Source organism: Triticum dicoccoides, chromosome 4A, assembly GCF_002162155.2.
Source record: "Triticum dicoccoides isolate Atlit2015 ecotype Zavitan chromosome 4A, WEW_v2.0, whole genome shotgun sequence".
Taxonomy (NCBI): Eukaryota; Viridiplantae; Streptophyta; class Magnoliopsida; order Poales; family Poaceae; genus Triticum; species Triticum dicoccoides.
The window spans coordinates 560,571,583-560,578,904 of NC_041386.1; positions in this window are offsets into that span (position 1 = coordinate 560,571,583).

Genomic DNA, 7,322 nt, shown 5'->3' on the forward strand with positions numbered 1-7,322 from the left:
TTCTTGGCACATGGAGGAATTCACACCCCTCGAAATACCCACTGAGTTGTTGCACGAGGAAACGGTAACTAGCCATGTTTGCATCTTTCGCGTCCCAGTCGCCAGATGACTGTTGGACCACTAAGTCCGAGTCGCCATAACACAAGATCCGGCGGATGCCAAGTTCTTTGGCAAGCCGGAGCACGTGAATGAGCGCCTCATACTCGGCGACGTTGTTGGAGGCGGCAAAATGGATTTGCAGTGCGTATTTGAGCTTGTCGCCTTTAGGAGAGGTGAGGACGACGCCGGCTCCCAAGCCGGTGCGCATCTTGGAGCCGTCAAAATGCATCCGCCAATGGGTGGAGTCGGGCGCTGGAGGTAGGTACTGGGTCTCGGCCCAGTCGACAAGGAAGTCGGCCAGTGCTTGTGACTTGATGGCGGTGCGGGGCTGGTAGTAGATGGTGTAGGGAGCCAGCTCTATGGCCCATTTGGCCACTCGGCCAGAAGCATCTCGGCTGCCAATGATCTCGGCGAGCGGGGCCGTGCAGACCACCATGATTGGATGCTCTTGAAAGCAAGGCTTCAATTTATTGGCAGTAAAGTGTATGCCATAGCACATCTTCTGGTAGTGGGGGTAGTTCTGCTTGGAGGTCGACAGTACTTCGCTCAAGTAATATATCGGTCTCTGGACGGGTAGTGCTTTGCCTTCCTCCTTGCGTTCCACCACGATGACCGTGCTGACTACCCGGCTGGTGGCGGCGATGTACAGGAGCATAGGTTCCTTGGGAGCCGGAGCCGCCAGGACGGGTGGAGTAGTCAACATCTTCTTCAATTGGAGAAAAGCTTCGTCTGCCTTATGGTTCCACTCGAAAAAGTGGTTTTCTTCATGAGTTGGTATAAGGGAGAGCTTTATCGCCCAGCCGACTGATGAATCGGCTGACGGACGCCAAGCAACCGGTGAACTTTTGCACATCCAGCAGTCGGCTGGGTATCTCCATTCTCTCGATGGCCTTGATCTTTACGGGGTTGCATTCTATGCCGTGCTCAGAGACCAGGAAACCAAGGAGCTGGCCGGCTAGTACCCCGAAGACACACTTTTCGGGATTGAGCTTGATCTGGAATCGGCGTAGGTTCTCAAAGGTCTCCTTGAGGTCTTCCAGCAGTGTTCCATGCTTTTCCGTCTTCACCACTACGTCATCCACGTAGACGTGGGCGTTCCTGCTGAGCTGCTTGAGGAGACACTTCTGCATGCAACTCTGAAAGGTGGCGCCGGCATTCCTTAAGCCGAACGTCATGGTGAGGTAGCAGAATGCTCCAAATGGCGTGATGAAGGCGGTCTTCAGTCTGTCAGCCGGGTTCAGCTTGATCTGGTGATATCCTGAGTATGCATCCAAGAAACCCAACAGCTCGCATCCGGCTGTGGAGTCTATCACCTGATCGATTCTTGGTAGAGCAAACGGGTCCTTGGGGCAGGCCTTGTTGAGGCTCGTGTAGTCAATACACATTCGCCACTGCTTGTTCTTCTTCAGTACCAGGACCGGATTTGCCAGCCACTCCGGAAAGAACACTTCCATAATGAAGCCGGCTGCTAGGAGTCGGGCTATCTCTTCTCCAACGACTCTTCTCTTCTCTTTTGATAAGCGGCGCAGGGGCTGCCTGACTGGCTTTGCATCAGATCGGACATGTAACTTGTGCTCGGCGAATTCCGTCGGTACACCTGGCATGTCTTTGGGGGACCATGCGAAGATGTCCCGATTCTCACGGAGGAAATCGACGAGCTCACCTTCCTATTTGCTGTCGAGGTTCGCACCTACGACAGCGTACCTCTCTGGGTCCTCCGGATCCAAGGGTATCTTCTTTGTCTCCTTGGCCGGCTTGAACGGACCCTCAGCCTCTGACTCCCTTGGGTTGGGCGATACCTCTGCCTGCTTGCCGGCCATCGCCACAACTCGCTCCAGGAGCCGCTTCTCGGCCGCGATCACTAGGGACTCGGCTAGCCGACTGCTCTCGGCCGCACAGGCAGACGACTTCTGGTAGTCACCGGCTACAGTCAGAATTCCCCTGGAACCGGGCATCTTCATCTTGAGGTAGGCATAGTGGGGGACCGCCATGAACTTGGCCAAGGCGGGTCGGCCGAGCAGCGCATGGTATGGGCTCTCGAGGTCCACCACCTCAAACCAAATAGATTCTCGGCGGAAGTGATCTTTGTCTCCAAAGAGGACGTCCATCAGGATATTGCCGATCGGTGAGCAGGAAAGCCCAAGAACAATGCCGTGGAACACTGTCCGGCTGTTCTGAAGCTGTCTTTGCTTGATTCCTAACTTCTCCATGGTATCCTTGTACAGGATAATTATGCTGCTCCCTCCGTCTATCAGAACTCGCGAAAAACGTGCAGCTCGTCTATCCGTAGCAAAGGTGGCGTCCAAGACCAAGGCATAGGAGCCCGGACTCGGCATCAGCTCTGGGTGGTCAGCCCGGCTCCAGCTGATAGCCTTCTCGGACCAGTGCATGAATTCCGGCGTCTCTGAGGCTACTGCATTCACCTCATGTCGCTGCAACCGCCTGCTGCGTCGATCATCAGCCATACTGGTAAACACCATGTAGGCTCCGTGTTCTTTAGGGTATTCGTCTTGCACTGCGCCGACTGGCCTGGCAGCCGGCTGCTGGGGCGGAGGTGGAGGCGGCTGCCCGGCAGGCGGGGGAGGCAGGAGGCCGTCTCCCTTGGCGATCCTGGTGAGCCAGTGGCACTTCCGGGTGGTATGATTCGACGGCTTCGCGCCGCTATGGAACTTGCAAGGTCCATCCAGGGTCTGCTCGTAGGAGAAGGCCGGTAACCAGTTTGTCTTGCCGCCTTTCTGTCGCTTGAGCGGAGGCTGCCCATCCGGCTGCTGGGCTTCAACAGTCGTGACCTGCCGGCTGCTGGAAGCCGGCTGCGGGGCCTTGCGTTTGTGGTCGCCCTGCGGTTGCCGCCGGTTGGCGTATCCCGCCGGAGTCCATGGAGCTTGAGGGGGCACTTTGCCGGTTGTGCTGACTTGAATCTCTGCATTCATGGAGGAGTCGGCCGTGGCGTACTTGTCCGCTATGATCAGCAACTCGTCGAGGGTTTCTGGCTCATCGCAGAGGAGCTTGTGCTTGAGGAGGGTGCCTTCTCTGCACCTGGCCGTGAAGTACTCGATGGCCTACACCTCGTGCACGCCCTCGCGGGAGTTCCGCAGCTCAGCCCAACGCGTGAGGTAGTCGCGAGTCGACTCGTCAGGACCTTGCACACACAAGCAGAGCTGTCGAGGCTTGGGGGCGCTTGTACGTGCTGGTGAAGTTGTGGACGAACGCTTCGGTAAAGTCAACCCAGCTGTTGATGCTGCGGGGCCTCAGGCTGTTCAGCCATGTCTGGGCCGTGCCCTGAAGCATGAGCGGAACGTATTTTACGGCAACACGCTTGTTGCTGTTTGCTATGCTGACAGCTGTGGAGTAGTCGACCAGCCAGTCTTCCGGCTTCACAGAGCCGGTATACTTGGGCGTGTCCCTTGGGAGCGTGAACCCTCTGGAAAAGGGCTCGTTTCGAATGCGGGGCCCGAAACAAGGCGGACCCAGCTCATCTTCTTCTTCCAGCGCTAGGGATCAGTGTAGTCGGTCGATCCGGTGGCGGGCGTCATTCTCTCCAACTCCCTCTCGGCGGCCAAGGCGGTCGCCGAGAGTCGGATGGTCAACAGGCGGCAGGGAGACTCGCCTCTCCTTGCAGTGAGGGGGAGGTGGACAGTCGTCCCGTCATTCCACTGCTCTCTGGCGGCCGTCTCGGTCGCGCTCTATGGTAATGCGAGTCCGACTGTAGCTGACGGACGGCTCCTTGTCTCTTCTTCCTCGGGCACTGCCAGTCGGCGTCCGAGACGTCGCGCCTTGATCTCGGTGAAGGCCGTCGTTTGGCCGTTGCGGCGCCTCCGTGCGGCAGTCGGCCTCATTCTCCGCGGCAGCCGTGTCGAGGAGCCACTGGACTCGCTCCAGCATCAGGCGGCGTTCTTCGCCCTCGAAATTGTCCAGCTCGTCCGCCGCTGCGTGGGCGGCTCGGATGTTCTCCGTTGGTGTAGCGTACACAGGGCGGCTTGCCCCAAACAGGTTGGCGATGGCTACGCCGCGCTGCTGGACCGCGCCAAGGTGGCTGGGCCGTGCCGGGGCCGGTGAGCCGCCAACGGCGCGATCCATCTCCCGCTGGTAGGCTTCTGACAAGCATCTCATGCTGGCCAGCTTCTTCGCGCCTTCAACGAGCTGAAGGCGGCGCGCCTCCAACGTCTCTGTGTCGGCGTCTTCCGGAATGGGCACAGTTAGGTCTTGTAGCGCCGCGCCGAGCGAGTCGTGCGCTCCTCCGCTGGGAAGCTCGTCATGGCTGATGATGAGCACCTCAGTGACGGTGCTTCCGTCGCTCTCCACGCAAGGGAGAGGTTCATCGTAGACCACCACATTGGTGGGTAACGCGTCGAGCGACGCGGTGTCGGAGTCGACCAGCATTGGGTCGGTGGAGCCTACAGACTCCAAGTCTACGGCAGGTTCGCCGGAAACGTGGATTTGATCAAGGAGGCCCGCGAGGAGGCTCTCGGAGCCACCCGCTTCCGCGTTGGACACAGACTCGTCGGAGAGGCGAACCTCGTCGACAAGCTCGGCCAAGGAGCTGGCTGCACAGGCGATCTCAACGCCACGCAGCGCGTCGGTGCAAACTCCGTCTGGCGTGCCTCGCTGGCTGCGCTCGCCATGGAGGAAAAGGGTTCCCGTCCAGAACAGGTCTCCGGACGGCGGTGCACCAGGCCCCACGGTGGGCGCCAAATGTCGGGGATTTGGTGCGACATATGCCAAAGGATGGCTTATCATGGTGGGGGCGAGTAGAACGTCACCGGTGCCTGGAAATGGGATGAGGCGAAGACATGCACGCCGGCGAATCTTACCCAGCTTCAGGTCTCTCCGGGGAGATAATACCCCTACTGCTGCTCTGCGGGGTCTCCGCATGATCACTATGGCAAAGTGTTTACACGGTTGCTCCTTGAGTTGTTTCTTGGTGGCAGGAGAGGGCAAGGCTAGCTCTCTCCCTTTTATCTGATATGGTCTAGAGCTACTGGGTTTCAACCCTTTGCATGGGTGCCCTGGGGGGTTTATATAGGCCTACCCCCCAGGGGTACAATGGTAATCCGGCTGGATGCGGGCCCAGCCATCAGCGCCTCTGGCCTCCGTCTTCTCCGCCGACTGCTGGGGCCCGCCGACTGGTCTGGTACGAAGCCGACAGGCCGCGTCCGCCGCGGGCGGGTCTTGCCAGCTGTTGATTACTGTAGTTGTGCTTCTGATGACGCGGGTTTGATCATGAGGTCGTGGCAACAGCCCCGCTGCCTGGCGGGCGATCATTATTGCCGCTCCCCATCACGTCTTGATTAATGGTGCATGGGCCCCAGGGGAGGGCTCGGCCGACTCCCCGGGGCCGGCTCTCAATGAATCCGACTGGTGGTTCTCCTGCCATCTCCTGGGGTCTCACTGACTGGTGGGTCCTGCTGCCTCTAGGCCGTACAGACAAGCCGTCGTGGGCGCAGGATTCGGTCCTGTGGTGCTGATGTCAGGGCTGGCAGGGCAACAGTGCCACGCCGCACGTGATCTTCTCGGGTACGGCGCGTTGTGGCCATGCCTGCCCTCGGTAAGGGGCGAGAGTGGGATTCACTGTAGCCACGCCCCTGCCCCGTCCCCTTTGATGAGGCCATGGGGTTTGTTGGAGTCGCAGGCCGACTCCCTAAAGCCGGCTTCTCTGGAAGTCGCCAGTCGGGAGTCGGCTTTCCCTGAAGTCGTCCCTGGGACTCGGCCGCGAGTGGTCAGCTGGCCATCCTGCCGTCGGCTTCTTGAAGGCGGCTCTTCGTCCTGGGGTCTTGAGGGGCGCAGCCTGCCCCGATGTCTTGAAAGGTTCTGGGGCTCGGGTTAGCCTACCCGTGGCCCATTACTCCGACAGCGATCGAAGGTTTGATGGACATTTTCATTGTCAAGTCTTTGGAAGCGGTTGAAGAGATTACACGCTGGGTTGAGACTCCTTCATTGACCTTGGACAGCCTGTCCTAGATAAGTTTTGTTGTATCCAAAGCACTCACTCTGCCATACTGCCTGAGGGAGTCCTGGATTAGGGGGTATCCGGACAGCCGGACTATATCCTTTGGCCGGACTCTTGGACTATGAAGATACAAGATTGAAGACTTCGGCCCATGTCCGGATGGGACTCTCCTTGGTGTGGAAGGCAAGCTTGGCAATACGGATATGTAGATCCCCTTCCTTGTAACCGACTTTGTGTAACCCTAGCCCCCTCCGGTGTCTATATAAACTGGAGGGTTTAGTCCGTAGGACAACAGACAATCATACCATAGGCTAGCTTCTAGGGTTTAGCCTCTCTGATCTCGTGGTAGATCAACTCTTATACTACTCATATTATCAAGAACAATCAAGCAGGACATAGGATATTACCTCCATCAAGAGGGCCCGAACCTGGGTAAACATCGTGTCCCCTGCCCCCTGTTACCATCCGCCTAAACGCACAGTTCGGGACCCCCTACCCAAGATCCGCCGGTTTTGACACTAACATTGGTGCTTTCATTGAGAGTTCCTCTGTGATGTCATCATTAGGCTTGATGGCTCCTTCGATCATCGATAGCGATGCAGTCCAAGGTGAGACTTTTCTCCCCGGACAGATCTTTGTATTCGGCGGCTTCGCACTACGGGCCAACTCGCTTGGCCATCTGGAGCAGATCGAGAGTTACGCCCCTGGCCACCAGGTTGGGTTTGGAAGGTTAAACTACATGGCCGACATCCGCGGAGACTTGATCTTCGACGGATTCGAGCCCCTGCCGGGTGCGCCGCACGGTCACGATGAGCATGAATTAGCTCTACCGTCGGACAGTGTTCAGGAGACCGCACCGGCAACTGCTCCGACCCTCAATTCGGAGCCAATTGCACCATCCATGGACGGGTGGATAGACCCCACCACGGAGGCCGCATTCTCAGCGGCGATCGAGCCGAGTATCGACCTTACCCTTCACGACAGCCGTGACGCCAAACTGCCAGATTCTTCCCTGGCCACGGACTCCGAACCGCCTGCGCCCGTGCCTATCGAATCCAACTGGGCGCCGATCATGGAGTTCACCTCCGCAGATATCTTTCAGCACTCGCCCTTTGGTGATGTACTGAACTCATTAAGGTCTCTCTCCTTGTCAAGAGAGTCCTGGCCAAACTACGCCCGGCCAGATCGGGATGCGGACGACAAAGAAATTCGCCGCCCACCCACCACCCACTTAGTAGCCACTGTCGACGATTTGACCGACACGATCAACTTCGAC